The sequence below is a fragment of the Rattus rattus genome, chromosome 4 (genome assembly GCF_011064425.1).
Source record: "Rattus rattus isolate New Zealand chromosome 4, Rrattus_CSIRO_v1, whole genome shotgun sequence".
In the NCBI taxonomy this organism is placed as follows: domain Eukaryota; kingdom Metazoa; phylum Chordata; class Mammalia; order Rodentia; family Muridae; genus Rattus; species Rattus rattus.
Window position 1 is genome coordinate 56,873,857 of NC_046157.1, and position 17,272 is coordinate 56,891,128.

Sequence of the window (17,272 nt, forward strand, 5' to 3'; positions counted from 1 at the left end):
TTACAAAGTGAAGGCATTTTAAAGACCAGTGAGCGATAGCTTCTTTTTAGAGACTTGAAGAGATCAGGAGCTTTGCTCAAGGCCACATAAAATGGGAAGCAGACCTCTCATTCCTTAGCACCTGACTCGGGACCTAGTCATACTGGATTCTTGTTGCTAGGCAGGTCAGAAAATTGAGAAAGAGAGAAATATTGAATCTGATCAGCAAAGAAAGGACAATAATGTCAAATCTTTTTTTTTATAGGAGAAAAATGTCAAAAGGTTAAGAATGAGCTATGCTGAAACTGAATAAATTATATGCTTTATATTTGGAGCTACCCACACTAACACAGTTTTTCAAGAAATTACTGTGATATTCAGTTGTGTGGAAGCTTGGAAAACAGATTTTTTTTATCTTAAATGGTTCTCAGAGTGGATTTTAAATATTTGTAAGCGTTTACGTATTTAATTAAAATATAGTCACTTTGCTTTCAATTATTAAAAAACAGATTCTTGGCTTTAAGCCTAGAAAAGAACACCATAGCTTTCTAATATTGAAGTCAAGTGTACCTTGTTTGCCACGCTAACTAATATGTTTAACATTAAAGACGTGGTCTTGGCATCCTCTCAGAATGAGTAACTGTCAGAAGCTCTAGCCCTTTGTAATATGACCTTTGTGTATCTAGTACACAATACTTGCATTTATTCTTTTAATATGTGATGAATTAAAGTTTTACAGAGTATTTATTTCAGATCTGATTCATCCCCTTAAAATTCTGAGATATAAAAATATGAAAAGACTTTCATTCTTTCTGTTTACTTATCAGAAATATTTACTTAGACCATCATAACTCCTAGAACAAAGAGGCAGACTCCAGGCCAGCTTTCGTCAGGTTCATCAGGGTAGAAACTGTACCTAGAGGGATGTCCTTGGTTCATTTCATTTTTTTTCACATGATCTGGTTGTCGTAACTGCCCTCACACAACAGAGAAGTTAAATGAATTCCCTGACCCCAGGAAGCTTTCTTCTCTTTGCGGGGATCGGAGGAGAAGGAAACTAAACAAACACACAGTATAATATGACTAGGAAAGAGCAACGAAGCAAAATGGAGCTGATGGCTATAAGGGACAGGGCATAGTTATTTAAATAAGAAGACCTAGAATGTCCTCTCTGAGGAGACATTTGCATAGAGGTCTGAATACTGTCAGGACGAGAGCTGTCTAATGTTGGTGGGAACTGCTGTAGTCAAGGACAAAGCAGAGACCAAGGTACAGGTTGGGATTCAATATTTAGTATTTTTAGTGAACAAGAAAGGAGAGCAGTGTGGTCAGAGCATGTGGGGGCAGGGGTGGAAGAATAGGGCTTATTCTTTGAATTTTATAATAAATGGAACAGAAAGTCTCTGGGATATTTTGAGATAAGAAGGAATATAATGTGATTGGCATTTCTAAAAGGTCACTTTGCTTTCTGTATGTAAATCAGACTTCAGGAGAGCAAGCACAGAAGATAAGCTATAAGGCTTTTGGTGGCAGTCCAGGTGATGATGACGAGGTGCTTAGAAGTAGTTGGTCCAGGACCTAAGTGGCCGGGTGAACAGGGGTGTCATTTAGTCTACTGCAGAGAATTAGAGAGAGGAAGTCATCCTGGTAATATATTCATAGGTAAGAGTTTGTCAGGATATAGGCCTTTCTTAAATCATACATTTTAATTTTCATAATGGCCATAATAAAATTCAGCCCAGAATGCACTTTTTATATTATCTAGAAATGTTCTGCACAGGGGTGGGGAAAATGCTGAGAAAAGCAAAGCAAAATTTAATTTCCTTTGAGCCACCAAATATCTTAGAGTTGATCTGCATCACACAGAGAATGTGATCAATTACTGGGCACACCAGACACACACAATAAACACAAGTTCCACTCAATTTTGTGCCTTCAAATCCAAAAATCGAGTTTTTTTTTTTTATAATTGGATATTTTTTATTTACATTTCAAATGTTATCCCATTTTGCCCACCCAACGACCCACCCCTTCCTGCCTCCCTGCCCTGGCATTCCTCTACACTGGGGGATCCAGCTTTGGCAAGACCGAGGGCCTCTCCTCCCTCAAGTGCCCAACAAGTCCATCCTCGGCTATATATGCAGCAGGAGCCATGGGTCTGTCTATGTGTGCTCTTTGGATGGTGGTTTAGTCCCTGGGAGCTCTGGTTGGTATTGTCGTTCTTATGGGGTTGCAAAACCCTTCAGCTCCTTCAATCCTTTCTCTAACTCCTCCAATGGGGACCCCATCCTCAGTTTAATGGTTGGCTATGAGCATTTGCCTCTGTATTTGTCATGCTCTGGCTGAGCCTCTCAGGAGATATAAAAACCAGGTTCCTGTCAGCATGCACTTCTTGGCATCAGCAATATTGTCTGGGTTTGGTGGCTGTATGTATATGACCTGGATCCCTAGGTGGCACAGGCTCTGAATGGACATTCCTTCAGTCTCTGCTCCAAATGTTGTCTCCATATATACTCCTATGAATATTTTTGTTCAGTCTTCTAAGAAGGACTGAAGCATATGCATTTTGGTAGTCCTTCTTGAGCTTCATGTGGTCTGTGGATTCTATCTTGGGTAATCCGAGGTTTTGGGCTAATATTCACTTCTCAGTGAGTACATACCATGTGTGTTTTCTTGTGATTGGGTTACCTCACTGAGGATGATATTTTCTAGTTCCATCCATTTTCCTGTGAATTTCATGAAGTCATTGCTTTTGATAGCTGAGTAATATTCCATTGTGTAGATGAACCACATTTTCTGTATCAATTCCTCTGTTGAAGGACATCTGGGTTCTTTCCAGCTTCTGGCTATTATAAATAAGGCTGCTATGAACATAGTGGAGCATCATTTGGGTATATGCCAAGGAGTGAAATAGCTGGGTCTTCAGGCAGTACTATGTCCAATTTTCTGAGGAACCTGCAGACTGATTTCCAGAGTAGCTGTACCAACTTGCAATCCCACTAACAATGGAGGAGTGTTCCTTTTTCTCCACATCCTTGCTATTATCTGTTGTCACTTGAGTTTTTGATCTTAGCCATTCTGACTGGTATGAGGTGGAATCTTAGGGTTGTTTTGATTTGCATTTCCCTAATGACTAAGGATGTTGCACATTTCTTTAGGTACTTCTCAGCCATTCAATATTCCTCAGCTGAGAATTCTTTGTTTAGCTCTGTACCCCATTTTTAATAGTATTATTTGGCTCTCTGGAGTCTAACTTCTTGAATTCTCTGTATATATTGGATATTAGCCCTCTATCAGATGTAGGATTGGTTCTTTTTCCCAATCTGTTGGTTGCCGTTTGTCAAATAACAGTGTCCTTTGCCTTACAGAAGCTTTGCAATTTATGAGGTCCCATTTGTTGATTCTTGATCTTAGAGCATAAGCCATTGGTGTTTTGTTCAGGAAATTTTCCCCAGTGCCAATTCTATTAGTTTTTGTTCTATTAGTTTGAGTGCATCTGGTTTCATATGGAGGTCCTTGATCCACTTGGACTTGAGCTTTAACGTGACAGAAAAAGTGTCCAATGTTACCTACTAAGTGAAGTTCTGCCCAGACATTCCAATAGTCCTATTCATAGCACAGTAGTCAACCAAAGCAATTACTATTGCAGAATAGCTAGGGAAAGAAATATTCCTTCAAAGGTCACCAAAAGCTAAGAAAATGAAAAAAATAGGTTTTGAGTTGGGCAAATAATGGGGATTTCCCATATATTTCTACCTCATTCTGCTTTGCAATCTGGAGCACAGGAGCCCTCTCTCAATGCTGTGTGCTTCCTCTATGAAATTGTTTTAAGAGTTTTTCTCTCAGGCAGTTTTCTCTCAGGCAACTAACATTTAAAAGATCATTTCCTCTAATTGAATTACTTTGGGCTGTGCACTCCAGGTCAGGCAATCCTTTCCCTAACAGCCAAGTCCCCATCTCTAGAAGACTAAAGCGAGCCATTTGCTTACAGAGCAAGCTTTCTCCAGCCTGGCCTCAAAAGCAGAGCTGGTGTGATGAGTTCCAGGATACCTGCCCCTCTCAACTCCCAGTCTTACAGCACAGCTTTCCCTCACTGCTGAACCTCTGCAGTCTGTGCCCTCTGGAGCTTCAGTAGGGTATCACCGAAACAGCTGTCCACCCTCAGCCCCTGCTTCAGCTTAACCACCTTCTAAGTCCACCTGAGACCGAGATGTCCCAGAGGACACGTTGTCCCTCATCCTCTCAGAAGGGAGCTGATTTGTTCCTACAGTTCTCAGACCCCGTTAAAAGGGCAGATGGTCACTCTTCACTTCTTGTTCCCACGTACAGGGTATTTCTCCTCAACATTTCCTAAACCCTTAGGTTGTAATCCTTTGTATTCCTCAAAAAAATCAGCATCAGGATTGCAGCCTTCAAAACCTACTTCTCTTCCCACTCTTAATAATTGAAATATTCATTTAAATGACATTTGTGGACTCTCAAGATTCTCAGTTTTGAGATGTCTCTTATCTATAATCTTTTTGAAAAAAGTAGGGGTTGGAGAAATTGCTCTACAGTTAAGATCATATATATCTTATCTGATCATATATATCTTATCTGATCATATATATCTTATCTGATCATATACATCTTATCTGATCGCATATATATATATATATATATATATATATATATATATATATATGCTGAGGTTCAGTTTCCAGCACCAACATGGTGGCTCACAACCATACTATGGTTCCAGGGTATCAAACCTCTTCTTCTGACCTCCGTGACACCAGGCATGCATGAGGTGCATATACAGTTCTGCAGGCAAGACACTCATACACATAAAAACATAAACATATAAATTATATATATTATAAAAATGAACATAATTCGCTAGATATTTATTTTATTCCATACATGTGAATGTTTGCCTATAGTTATGTATATGCACCATATGTGTGCCTAGTGTGCACAGAGTCCAGCAGACGGTGGCAGATCATGTGGGACTGGAGTGACAGGCAGATATGAGCTACTACAAAGTCATCGTGAACCAAACCCAAGTCCTTTCCTGTGGGATGATGTCATATAGGTGAGGCAGGTATAAGATAGAATGAGTCCATCATTGGATGAGAAGGAAGGATGAGCAGGAGAAAAGTCTGAGGGAAGAGGAGGAGATGGGAATGGAAGGAGAGGAAGAGAAGCCACCAAGAGAACATGGAGGCTGATGTTAAGATTCCACTCTGTGTATTTACAGGTTGTTATGAATGTTCTTAAGGGATGGATGTGGGGACTGGAGAGATGGCTCAGCGGTTAAGAGCACTGACTGCTCTTCCAGAGGTCCTGAGTTCAAATACCAGCAACCACATGGTGGCTCACAACCACCTGTAATGAAGACAGCTACAGTGTACGTCTATATAATAAATAAATAAATCTTTAAAAAAAAGGGATGGATATGTACAGGGCTTTGTATGTTTCGGTGGGCAATTATATCTTATCAATTGGATCAGAGGTTATTGGGTTGTGTGTTCTTTCTTGGGCGATTTGAATTTGGGAGTGTGTGGCGGCAGAGACATTGGGCTGACACGGAGTTGCGATGTGTGTTTCTGGCGAGATATCTAGAAGATATCTTGGGGCACTGCAGTACTGGATCTAGTGGGGGTAAAATACAGCCCTTTTATAATTCTACAACACTTCCCAAAAACTATTAATTGCTGAGCCATCTCTCCAACTTTTCTTAATTTATAATCTTGATTAATGCTTCATCAACCACACTCTCCCATGGTGATAAACCATACCCTGTAGTATCAAATAAATACAAATTCCCAATTTCCCTTTCTAGCCTTCTAGTTTCTGATATTGCTAATTAATAACCTCTTTCCCTTAGCTATGCCCTGTTAACACCGCCTCTCACACTTCTAGTATCTTGGTTTTCTTCCTTATTGTAACCTAAATATTATTTCAATCACAAACACTACGCTTGTTCTCTGCAAATGTATGGCTTCCAATGTCTAACTGGTCCTTATTGCTTGCAAAAAATTATGTTGCAATCATTTTTGCCTACTTTTATACTCATCACTAAATGATACTCTTCATAGTTATCTTTGCATGCCGTGACTGAAATGCCTGCGAATCATCTAAAGGGAGGAATAATAATAATAACAAAATTAATAAGTCATTACCATTTAATATCATTTATTATTATTATTATGGTTCATGGATTCAGAGGTGTCAATTCATAATTGACCCCAAGTGCTTAGACAGAACATTATGGTAGCTATAGCCAGTGATTAGAGGGGTTCTCTTCATTATAGACAGAAAGGAATCAAGGATGGGTTACTGTCAGTGAGCTATTCAAGTGACCTGTTTCATTCAGCTATGCCCTATCTGCTGTCTGCAGAACTAACAAAACAGTGCCACCCAACTGACGTACAAGCATTCAAAAGCCAAGCCCATAGAGAGCGTTTCATAGTCAAACTAAAGCACACTACTTCTTCTCTCCTCAAATCTTCAACTAAGTCTCATACAAGAGAGGCCAGACCACAATGATGGGGCATCAGAGTCATAAGAATTCACTATATCATATTTCCTAAATAAAAAATGCAGAAGGCCAGCTTCTTACTTACCAGGCCCTATGAGCCAGTCAGTGAGCCCAAATCTGATGAGTTAGTGTTCTGAAGGAACATCGCTGCCCCAGATTGCCCTAGTCAATCTAGGCCACCTTCATCCTTGCAACTGTCAATCATATCCAGACCCTGGTCTCTTCTCTCTCTGACATCTCCCTCCAGTCTTTTATGAAACTGTATTGGCTCTACTTATTAGAGAAATTATTCAGTATGCATTAATTGTACAGAATATTGAGTTCCATCATGGCATTTTATTCTTTTTCTCCATTCCAATTTTATGAATCAGGAAGCAAAGCAAAAAAAAAAAATTAAGAGGAAAAATAGTTATATATCGACCATATATTATACTCCTGATGCAAATATTTGCATTAATTTTTCTTCTCTAGCTCCACATTTTCTTGAAATCCTCTGTAATGAATGGCTGTTTTCTTCTTTCATTAATGAGTTAATTAATTTTACATCTCAATCACAGCTTCCCCTCCCTGCTTTCCTCCCATATACAAGGTACCTTCATTTCTTTCTCTCCCATATCACCCTCCCTTTTCTCTCCCCACATTTCCCCTTTCACTTGCTTAGCAACAGTCCCCTTCTATTTTCTTGTCATTTTTAGAGTTGTTTGCTTGTATTAAATGTTATTGATTTGTGGTGTGGGATGACTGCATGCCACAGCGCTTATGCTGAGACTAGAAGACGGCTTGTGGGAGTCAGTTCTTTTTTCCCACTGAGCGGGTCCTGTGGAACTCAAGTCATCAGGTTTGGTGGCAGGTGTGTTTATCCACTGAGCCTTGTTTGCATTGTTTGTTCTTTAATGCAATGCTTAGGGTTGGAATATGCATGCTTGAGCGAGCATTCTATCGCTGAGCTACATCCCCAGGCTTCTACTTATAAAAGTTGTTCAGAAACATGCCATTTCTTAAAACCATTAGTGTTTGCCTGTTGAAACCTCTATCTTGATTGCTCAAATTATAAGAGAGCATCCTTGCTGGCCCCAGAATTCTACCATTGCCCTACTACGGTCTATGTTTAGCTCAGTAACAGGAGAGATTGGTCAGCTCATGTCATCTTCTCACACAGAATTCTCGAGAACATCTCTGATACCCTCATGGTAAGGACTATGGACTTCATAATTCCTGGCCGCCGTGCTCATGAAATTCTACTCTGCTACTTGTCTGATCTCATCCCCTGAGACTATCCCTTCAGCAGTTCTGTCATAATCACAGTGACATCTTCGCTGTTCCTCTCACACGTGAGCTTATGCCTGATGTCCTCTGGTTACCCCTCAGATACATTTTCACCCTTCTAAGCTCTGCTAGATCCTGAAAAGACAAACTCTACAAACTTCAGCAGTAGTATCCTTGCCTTCCACTTCCAGTGCTTTTGGTGGAAACCCAGCAGAAGGCAGCAAGGAGCGTGGTACCACTTTTACAGTGTTTGCCCATGGACAGCATTCATTGAGCTCATAGCTCCTGAAAACGAGACTCACAGCACAGTGTCTCATAGCCAACTTGCCTTAGTCTGCTCTGTATTAGATAACCAGTTAGGGGCCTCATTCCTGAAAAGGCTAATTCTCTGTCTCTCGGCAGTCCTTAGTCACCTATAGACTTTTGTTCAGAAGACCCTATGAGATTTTCTCCTCTCAGTATGTCTATTGCCACTGTTCTAGTCTTTTATTTAGATTTGCTTCTAATAGGCACACAGTAGACTTCTTGGCATTCTGGCTTTTATATTTTTTCTGCCCTCTCTTCTGTCATAGTGCCTGGCTATAGATGCAAGAGTCGTGCTTATGGTATATGCATTGGATCTGGGCTCCCACTGTCTCTTGATCCTTGCATCATGTCCATGTCTGGTTTTCCATGATCATCTCCATTTGCCAGAGAGAGGAACCTCTATATTCAGATATTACCCTCTCGGCAGAGCTCCTCTCCTTTACTAACCAGAAATGCTACTAACCAGAAATGTCATTTCCTTTCCTAGTCCTTATATATATTTTCTTCTTTCTTCCACCTACAGTACCTCCGTACACACTGACGAGAGCATGAGGAGCTCACAAGTTTGAGTAAATGAATCTTGGTCAGTTCATTCTCCTCCAAACCTGAGTGAACCATTAGCTAGAAATTTTACTGAGGTGATTCAAGATTTCCTGTTTGAAGCAGTAAAGTCTAGAAAAGATAGCTCAGCCCTTTGAAGTCCACTTTTTCGAGACATGTTGTAGCCCATGAATCACTCCAGACATTTCATTAGACATGGAGTCAGGTCTCCAAAGTGCGTCAAAGCAGCAGCTTCAGTTTGATGACTGCCATGACTCTGTGTTTTCTGTTTCCTGGAATTTCATCAAGATTCTATTTTGTGAGTTTGCAGGAGAAAGCAATTTCACTTATGTGGTTTTACATGGATGAATTACCAACATCCCAGTGCAGTTATTCATAATTCAAAAGTCAAGAAAAAGTAATATTATTTACCTAAGCAGTACATTATTTTCGTCAGCATATGGTAAAAGATTAGTTGATTAGAAGATTATTTTTTCCATTAGATTTACCAGTGATTAAGATTTTGCTTGAATCACACAAAAAAAATCTTTTGAAATTATTCTTCTTTATTTTCAATTTATTTTTTTGAAAATTTCATACATGAATATTATATATTATGTCCACCCTTCCTCATTCCCTAAACCTCCTCCCATGTTGCACCAAACCCCACTTGAATTCCACCAAACACCTCTTGAGTTCATGATCTGTTCTTTAATTATTCTGTTTGATTATTCTGTTCTTTAATTATCACACACACACACACACACACACACTCACACTCACACACACACACACACACACACACGCATATACACACTTAAATACAGCCTGCTGAGTTCATTTAGTATTTTATTTGTGCAATGTGAAATGTTTAGGGCTGACTATTTGATAATGGATAACCTATCAGGAGTCTCATCCTGGATAAAGTTGATTCCCTCTCAGCACCCATTGATTGCTTATATCTCTGCACTTAGGGGTGAGGCCTTGTCATTATTGAGATCCTGTTAAGGTATCCATCTACTCTGGACTTTACAATCTTTTTCCTCCCTCTTCGTCTATGATGTTCACTGAGCCTCACCCTTAAGGACTGCTTTACAGATCTACCAGTTGGGGCTGGGTACACCATCACGTCTTCTCTGCATTTGGACCAGTTGTGTATCTCTGTAACAGCCTCTGTCTATTGCAAAAAGAAGTCTCACTGATGAGCAGTGAGAGCTACATTTATCCATGAGCATAAGGATGGGCATTTAGAATATAATTAGAAACAGTTTTTAATTTAGGAAAGCAGCGGTGGTGGGTTCTCCTCTAGGATATACAACCTCTCCAACCCTGGGTACTTGCCCAGGTTTACTGTACCAAGCATGAATTCCTGCCTACCAAGCAGACCTGAAGCCCAGTGACACATCTGCTGGTTAGATACAAGCACTGCTATTGAGCCTCTGGGATTATCTTGCCAGGCCAGTCACTGTGGTGATCTGTATGCTCTACAGCTGGGTGGGATTTGTAATTGCTTTGGCTTGGCAGCCTGCATAGCATCCCCCAACACTATGAGAGCTCTCCTCAGGGAGGAGACTTACGGGTCATTCCAGCTTTAATCCAGCAAGTCCTGCATACAAGGTGTGTATTGTCTTCAGCAAGAGGGTTTATCTTCAAATTCTGGGGGGAAACCAAGGGCAATGAATAGTCTATGTCATCTTGGAGTCCCTGACCAACAACTCAAAAGGAGGTTTTCCATGCCTGGTAATGGGTTTCTTGTTCAAGGAGCATAATCATCCAAGTGGTGTAACTCCATTTAAACAACACACACACACACACACACACACACACACACATACACACACACACACACACAAACACACACACACACCAAAGACACAGAGAAAGTGTGTGTGTGTTAAGAGTATGTGTGTGTATTAAGTGTATTTGAGTGCATGTGTGTGTGTTAAGTGTATTTGTGTGTTGTGTGTGTGTGTGTATGTGTGTGTGTATGTGTGTGTATGTGTGTGTGTGTGTGTGTGTGTGTGTATTTCTAAGTAAGCTTGGGGTAGCACATGCCTTTAATCTCAGCACTGCAGGGGCAGAGGCAGGAAGATCTCTTTGAGTTCAAGACCAGTCTGATCTACATGAAAATACTTTTATTATTTTAATTTTATGTTTTTTATAATAGACATAAAAGTGATACACTTTCAGGACTTAATTAAAGCAATTCTGATTACAGGAATTCCTGTGACATAAGAACACATTTCATCTGAGTTTAGCCAGAGCCAAAAGGGCCTTAATTCCTTGAAGCACACATTCTCCTAGAACGTCAAATTACTCCTTGCACTTGACCTTTAGCACAGTCAGTGGTAAGAACTCCACTCTTTATCCCCCTCCAAACTTTCTTTGCCCTGGAAGGCTTAACTAGAGGAGCTTACTAATGTCACTGGCTGCTGACTGTAAGGTAATTACCAGGGCAGAAACAATCATGGCAGAGCAAAGCTCCAGGAGACAACAGGCCTAACTCTACTGTTGCCTCTGACTGGCTCTGTGAAGTCACTGCCCTTTCTCCAACATCATGAACCTTGTTATCTCTTGTTTCTAGATTAATAGTAATAATTACCTTCTGCCCAACATTGTTGTGAGTGTCAGATAAGAAGACAGGTAGGAAAACAACGAACAGAAGATGAAACACGTATTTCAGCAGTCATGTTAAATAATTAGCAAAAACAGCTCAAACTGATGAATAACTGTGGCTCTAGTACCCGGGGATTCTTACAAAGCAGGAGGGCGGGCAACACGCAGTAAAGGAATCTTACACACACTTATCCCATTGGGTCACTCTCCAAAATGCCGCTCACTTACTGTCTGGCTGCATGCTTCAGTGTAGTCACAGCTTTAAAAAAAATTTTTTAAAGAGTGTGTTTTTATCCTTCAGAGATTATTTCATACAAGTGTAATGAATCAGGATTATACCCATCCCTTGTTTTCCCCCTCAACTATTCTCATTCCACTCAACAGGCCTCTTTTTCAATTTCGCTTTTTAAATTTCATTTATGATAACCTATGTTAGTACCAACCCAACATTTATTTCTTTTCGAAGATCTATGAATACCATTGGAAGTTCTGCCGAGTCTTTACACGTCCATAGTAATCAACTGGCCCAAGATCTCCTGATCAAAATAACCACAGATTCCAGGAGGCCTAATGTTCCCTCCAGCAGAATGAAGAAATGCCATTGGTTCCAGGCCATTTACTACTGCCTAGGTGAAGTCACAGGCAGGGAGATGGGAGGGAATCGCAATCTGTCTCACTTAGCCTCAGGAAAAGTCACATCATCTATCTGAACTCCAAAGCTCAGGACCAACCTGCAATTTTGCATCTTCCCGCATCCTCAGTCTCTGAGGTCAAAAGAAGTGCACCTGAGTCAGCGGCCTGACCACCTTACCTCTATTGTCCTAATCTTCCTAACTACCTCCCCCACCTGCAGCAATCAAATGCTTCTGGAACTAGAAAGGGTGTACTTCTGAACATCATCATAAAGAGAATATTCACCCGGCCCCTCTCTGTGATTACAACTGCCTGTATCCTTACTCTAAGAAGAAAGGAGGCCCCTGTTTCCTGGCCTTGCTCTGGGAACACTGAGGACATCACAATACTGATGTCTTTCAGTCATGAGAAACTAGAGTCAGAATAACACATTCAGCCTGCTCCAAGCAAAGGATCAAGGCTTACAGAAATAGAAAGTCAGTTTGACATGGTTGATGAGTCCAGATCAGTCACTGCATCCGCGGGCATCCTAACCCAGCCGAAGTCGGCTCCTGCAAGGATTGTGGCGAGGGCTGTTATTAACTTACTGAAAGAAGAAATCAACTTCAGGGAAAGGGGAAAAATCATTTATCAGTTGTGAATTAAGACCAGAACTTGTATTCTTCAAGTTCCTGTGATTTAGTTTGCAGAAAGAAGGGCAGAGAAAAGGGAACAAAAGAAAGAAAAACAGGTCCAGATTGAAAGCAGGCTTGAATGAGACCAAAAGGAAAAAGATAATAACTTCTCTTCTCCCTGTTTCCCACACCCTTTTAAAGCAAGTCAAAAAGCTGCCTCTGAAGTCTGGAAACGAAATTCTTGCTCAGCTTTAACCCTGAGTAGATTTCTTTCAGTAAATTAAACAATGGTCCTGTTAGCTTGAGGTTTTTTTTTTTTTCTTTAATGTGTTTCTGTTCTTAGATCATTGACCCTGGCTGTGGTGTTTTCTATTTGGACAATGTATCCTTCTCTTCGACTTCAGCATCCCTGTCCGGACTTCCTTTACTCCTCTGTCTTTTCTGTTCTTAGTCATGTGCTAAATAGTTGTGTATTGGAAAGTCTATTCTCAACTCTCTATTCTAGTCAGCCTATTTCTGCAACAGGTTATCCAGGTTCTGGGTAATGTTTGCCTTCAAACTCAGAATTCTCTACTGGGCTTCGAACCTATATACATGGAGCTGGCCATGTGTGATGAGGACCTAAGCTCAGGATACTCTGTCCCTCCTAGGGCTAGCAGCTCTCGGTGTCTGTGAAAGGTCTCATAGGCACCCACAACCACACACCTCCTGAAAATTCTACACTCCCCTCTCAATTGCTTCTGTCTGTATATTCAGGGACCCTGTTGGCGAAGGTCATAGTTCACTATAAACTCAAGGCAAAATGGAGGCCTCTTGCAGTCCCCAAGGTCCAGAAAGCTTTTTGAGCTTGGTACAAAATGGAGGACTCCCTTCCCCCAGCAGGGATTCCTACTCTCTGCCTGACCTTATTTGGCAGATGTCCCTGAGCATGGATGCCTGTCTTATATTAAGTGTGACCTTTGACACGGTTCCCTGCAAATGCTTTCTCTCTGCTGTCCATCTGATAATTAGGTATTTCCACCTACCAGGAGATAGGGCTGAACTGCCTATTGCAAATGAAACATACTCTGAATACTTACTAGCCAACCCCCTAACTGTTGCTCTCTTCCTGTATGTTCCTCTTACCCCTGGAATAAAGTTGATCTCAGTAGTCTGTCCTTCCTTCATACCCACAAATCCTTTGAGCCCTGCTCATTAACTCTGATCCCCTCATCCTTGTGAGCTGGTGGCTAATGGCCTCCAAGGACTGGTGAGACCCACATATCCCTAGTTAGCTGCCATCCTATGAATTCTTCTCCCTGTATCTGTTTCAACGTCAGTTTCCCTCCATTACCAATTCTGGAGAGATTTATCCCTTTAACATCCCATGGTGCCCTTACCATGAGAGGAACTAGGGGAATTTGTGCTTTATTTGTACTGGTCCCTAGTAGGTCAGCAAATACATTGTGAGTGCCTACTGTTTGTTTGATTGTGCACCACATACAAGAAACACAAAACCAGGAACCTAGTTTGGCAAGAAACTGGCAGATGACTGATTTCTTTCAATTTCTTTAGAGTCCTTGCTCCACACCAAGCACTGTTCTTGCTCTTATGAAAGCCAACATTCTAGGAACAAAAACAGAGTACTAAACATTTGAGTAAATCTGTGGAAATGAAATGGAGAGAAGCAAGGGTGTCCTTTGGAAGATCCACTACCCACCTAGGCTTCCTACCCGTAAAGAACGTCTTGAGAGGTCATGCTGGTGAGAAGTACTGAATTCAGCAGCACCAACTACATCACTAACAGATGAGAATGGAGTTATTAAAGAAAATGGCTCTGTCAATAGGTTACATTAGGACACACCAATAACATTGACTGAGGCACCTGGGATTAATAAGAGTTTATTTCACTTAAATTGGCAAAGTCATTGAGATCAAGAGATTTAGTCAAGGAAATGGGCTAAAAGGAAGGAATGGGAAAAAATAATAAAAGATGAGAAATGATCTGTAAAATTATTTAATTGTCTTCTCTGTTTGAAGTAGAAAGAATGTGAGATAATTTTTTTAATTTCAACTACAATGTACTTGAAATATCTAAAAAATAGTAACAGCAAATATCAATATAGTAATGTCCCAGGTAAGGGCTCGGTGTGTAGCTCAATGATAGAGACTTGTCTAGCAATTCCCAGATTCTAGGCCCCATTCCAAGTAGCTTGTATAATATCAATTCATTTAATTATTATAATGGCCTATTGGCACACAGTTTATCATCATATCCATTGCATAGATTAGAAAAACGAGACATTGGTAAGGTAAGAAATCTCCTCATATAAATTGGGCATAGAAGATATAACTTACACACGAACTTCACAATTCCCAAGCCTGTGTTCCTCCTTGGTTCTCTGCCCTGTGCACAGGTATGCAGGCTGAATGCATGTTTATATGGTATTTGGATACCAGTATGAGAGATAACATCAGCATTTCAATCTAAAATCACAGAAATAGATGAAATTAAACAGCAAGTAAGCACACATGAGAAAACAGAGTGAATTCCTTCATGGTGGTACATGCCTTTAATCCCATTGCTTGGGAGAAAAGGAGACAGGTAGATCTTTGTGAATTTTAGGCCAGTCTAGTATACATTGTGAGATCCAGGACAGCCAAAGCCTCACAGAGAAGCCTTCTCTCAAAAAAGAAAAGAAAAAAAGAAAAGGAAAGAAAAGAGAAGAACAGAGAAGAAAGAAGGAGCAGAGGGGAAAGTGGAGGAAGGAAAGGGGAGGAAAGGAAGGAAGCTAAGCAACTATGAGACACAACACTGCTTTTACAGCCAGGAATTGAAGAGGCCAAATTAAGAATGATGTGGAATTGGAAAGGAGAAACCTAAAGGAGAGTGTTGTCCCAGTATCATGCTGTTTGCCTGTGACCTCAACCTCCAGGACAAATGCAGAGATTAGAATCTCACACAGGATGGCCAAGTATTTACTCCTCCCACAGAAATTTTGGATCTGGAAGAAAATGCTCTCTGGCTTATGGAGATGTCAGTCCTTGGTTCACATCCTAAGAAGAAGGGATGCTTTCAAAGAGAGAAAAAAATGAAGTCGATGGACAGGAGCGGTGGGGGTAGGGATGCCAACAGACAGGGGCAAAGAAGGAGGGGAACGCCAGCAGCTACTTTGAATTGCATGCTCTCTGGCTACTCTTTGATTAGGGAGATGCAAGGCTCCAAATAACCCCATCAGCTGCAGTGGCTGGCCTTGTAAAGGAACACTAATGTGATATAATGTGATGTGACAGGGTAGGGAAGGGCAGTTAGTTTCACATACGCAGCTCCCCTGTTTGGCCACCTCTGCTTTACAAAATTCTATAGAGAAACTAAAAGGAGTCTCTCTCTGTGGAAACTTCTAAACTCCTATCCCTAAGGTAAGATGTCCTGAAATACTGATTACATTAGTAATCAGTCCTGCAGTGGTTCTCAGACTTCCTAATGCTGTGACACTTTGATACAGTCCCTTATGTTGTTGTGAACTCCGATTGTGAAATTATTTCATTGCTACTAAATAACTGTAATTCTGTTACTGTTACCAATCATAATGGACATTATCTGTTTTCCAACAGTCTTAGGTCACCCCTATGAAAGTATTACCAACCCTACAGGTTGGGGAGCACAGCATTAGAGCAATGCCTTCTTGTTTCCAGACTCTATGAACATATATCTCTCCCAAAATATATTTGGATGTGCGTTCAATATACAATTGTATATGTCTTTGCTCCAGTGTTAGGTGGAACCATTATTAAACTAATTGCAAATTCAATATTTAGAATACATTTAGATATCATTAAAAATTATGAGAGAATTATTGAGAAGAAATTCATGAAGCCAAAAAAAAAAATGTGAAGCTTGACCTGGAAACTAAATATTAGAAATAAGAATTGGACAGCAGACAGTTATAGCAATTAATTACCTATCTATATATACATATATAATATAAATGTACACATACACGGAGTGAATACTACAAATATAGCATGCTCTACCAGGCAATTGTAAGAAAGGAAGGTTAAAGATCACAAGGTTGTTATTTGGGGGGAAGAACCGCCAAGCCTTGAGACCATTGTAAGCAGTCAATCCTGAAACACTCTCTCGGCCACTTCCCTCCCCATGATGCTTAGGATTCATCTCTGTTCTGTGATTTTACCACTCTCAGCTCTTAGCTCCATTCTGTTTTCTCATCCATCATGAGATTCTTGTTTGAGAGATCTTTCTACATGCCAATCTTCAATGGAAAGATGAAAAATCCTGTTTTCAAACTTTAAAAGAAGTGATCATGTCTTTCAAAACAGAGATTCGAACATGAATTAATTCTTAGAAATTTCATGGAAAAAAATCAAAGACAAAAACAAAAGCAAAAACAAACTAGCCAGACTGTGGTAGTGTGGTATGTATGTCTTTATTCCCAGCACTCAGGAGGCTGAGGCATGTGGATCTCTGTGAGTTCAAGGACAGCCTGGTCTACAGAATGAGTTCCAGTCAGGGCTACACACACACACACACACACACACACACACACACACACACACACACACACAGTCTCTTAAAAGATAAAAGAAAGAAACAAAGAAAGAAAGAAACAAAGATGTGTGTGTGTGTGTGTGTGTGTGTGTGTGTTTTGACCCATGCATGAGCACACAGGTATTTTGGAGACCAGAGGCACTGGTTACAAGCTGGGGTTTCAAGCAATTGTTTATGATGACCCAATAGGGTTATTGTGAATGGAAACTTAGTCCTTTGTAAGAGCAGTACATGCCCTTAACCACT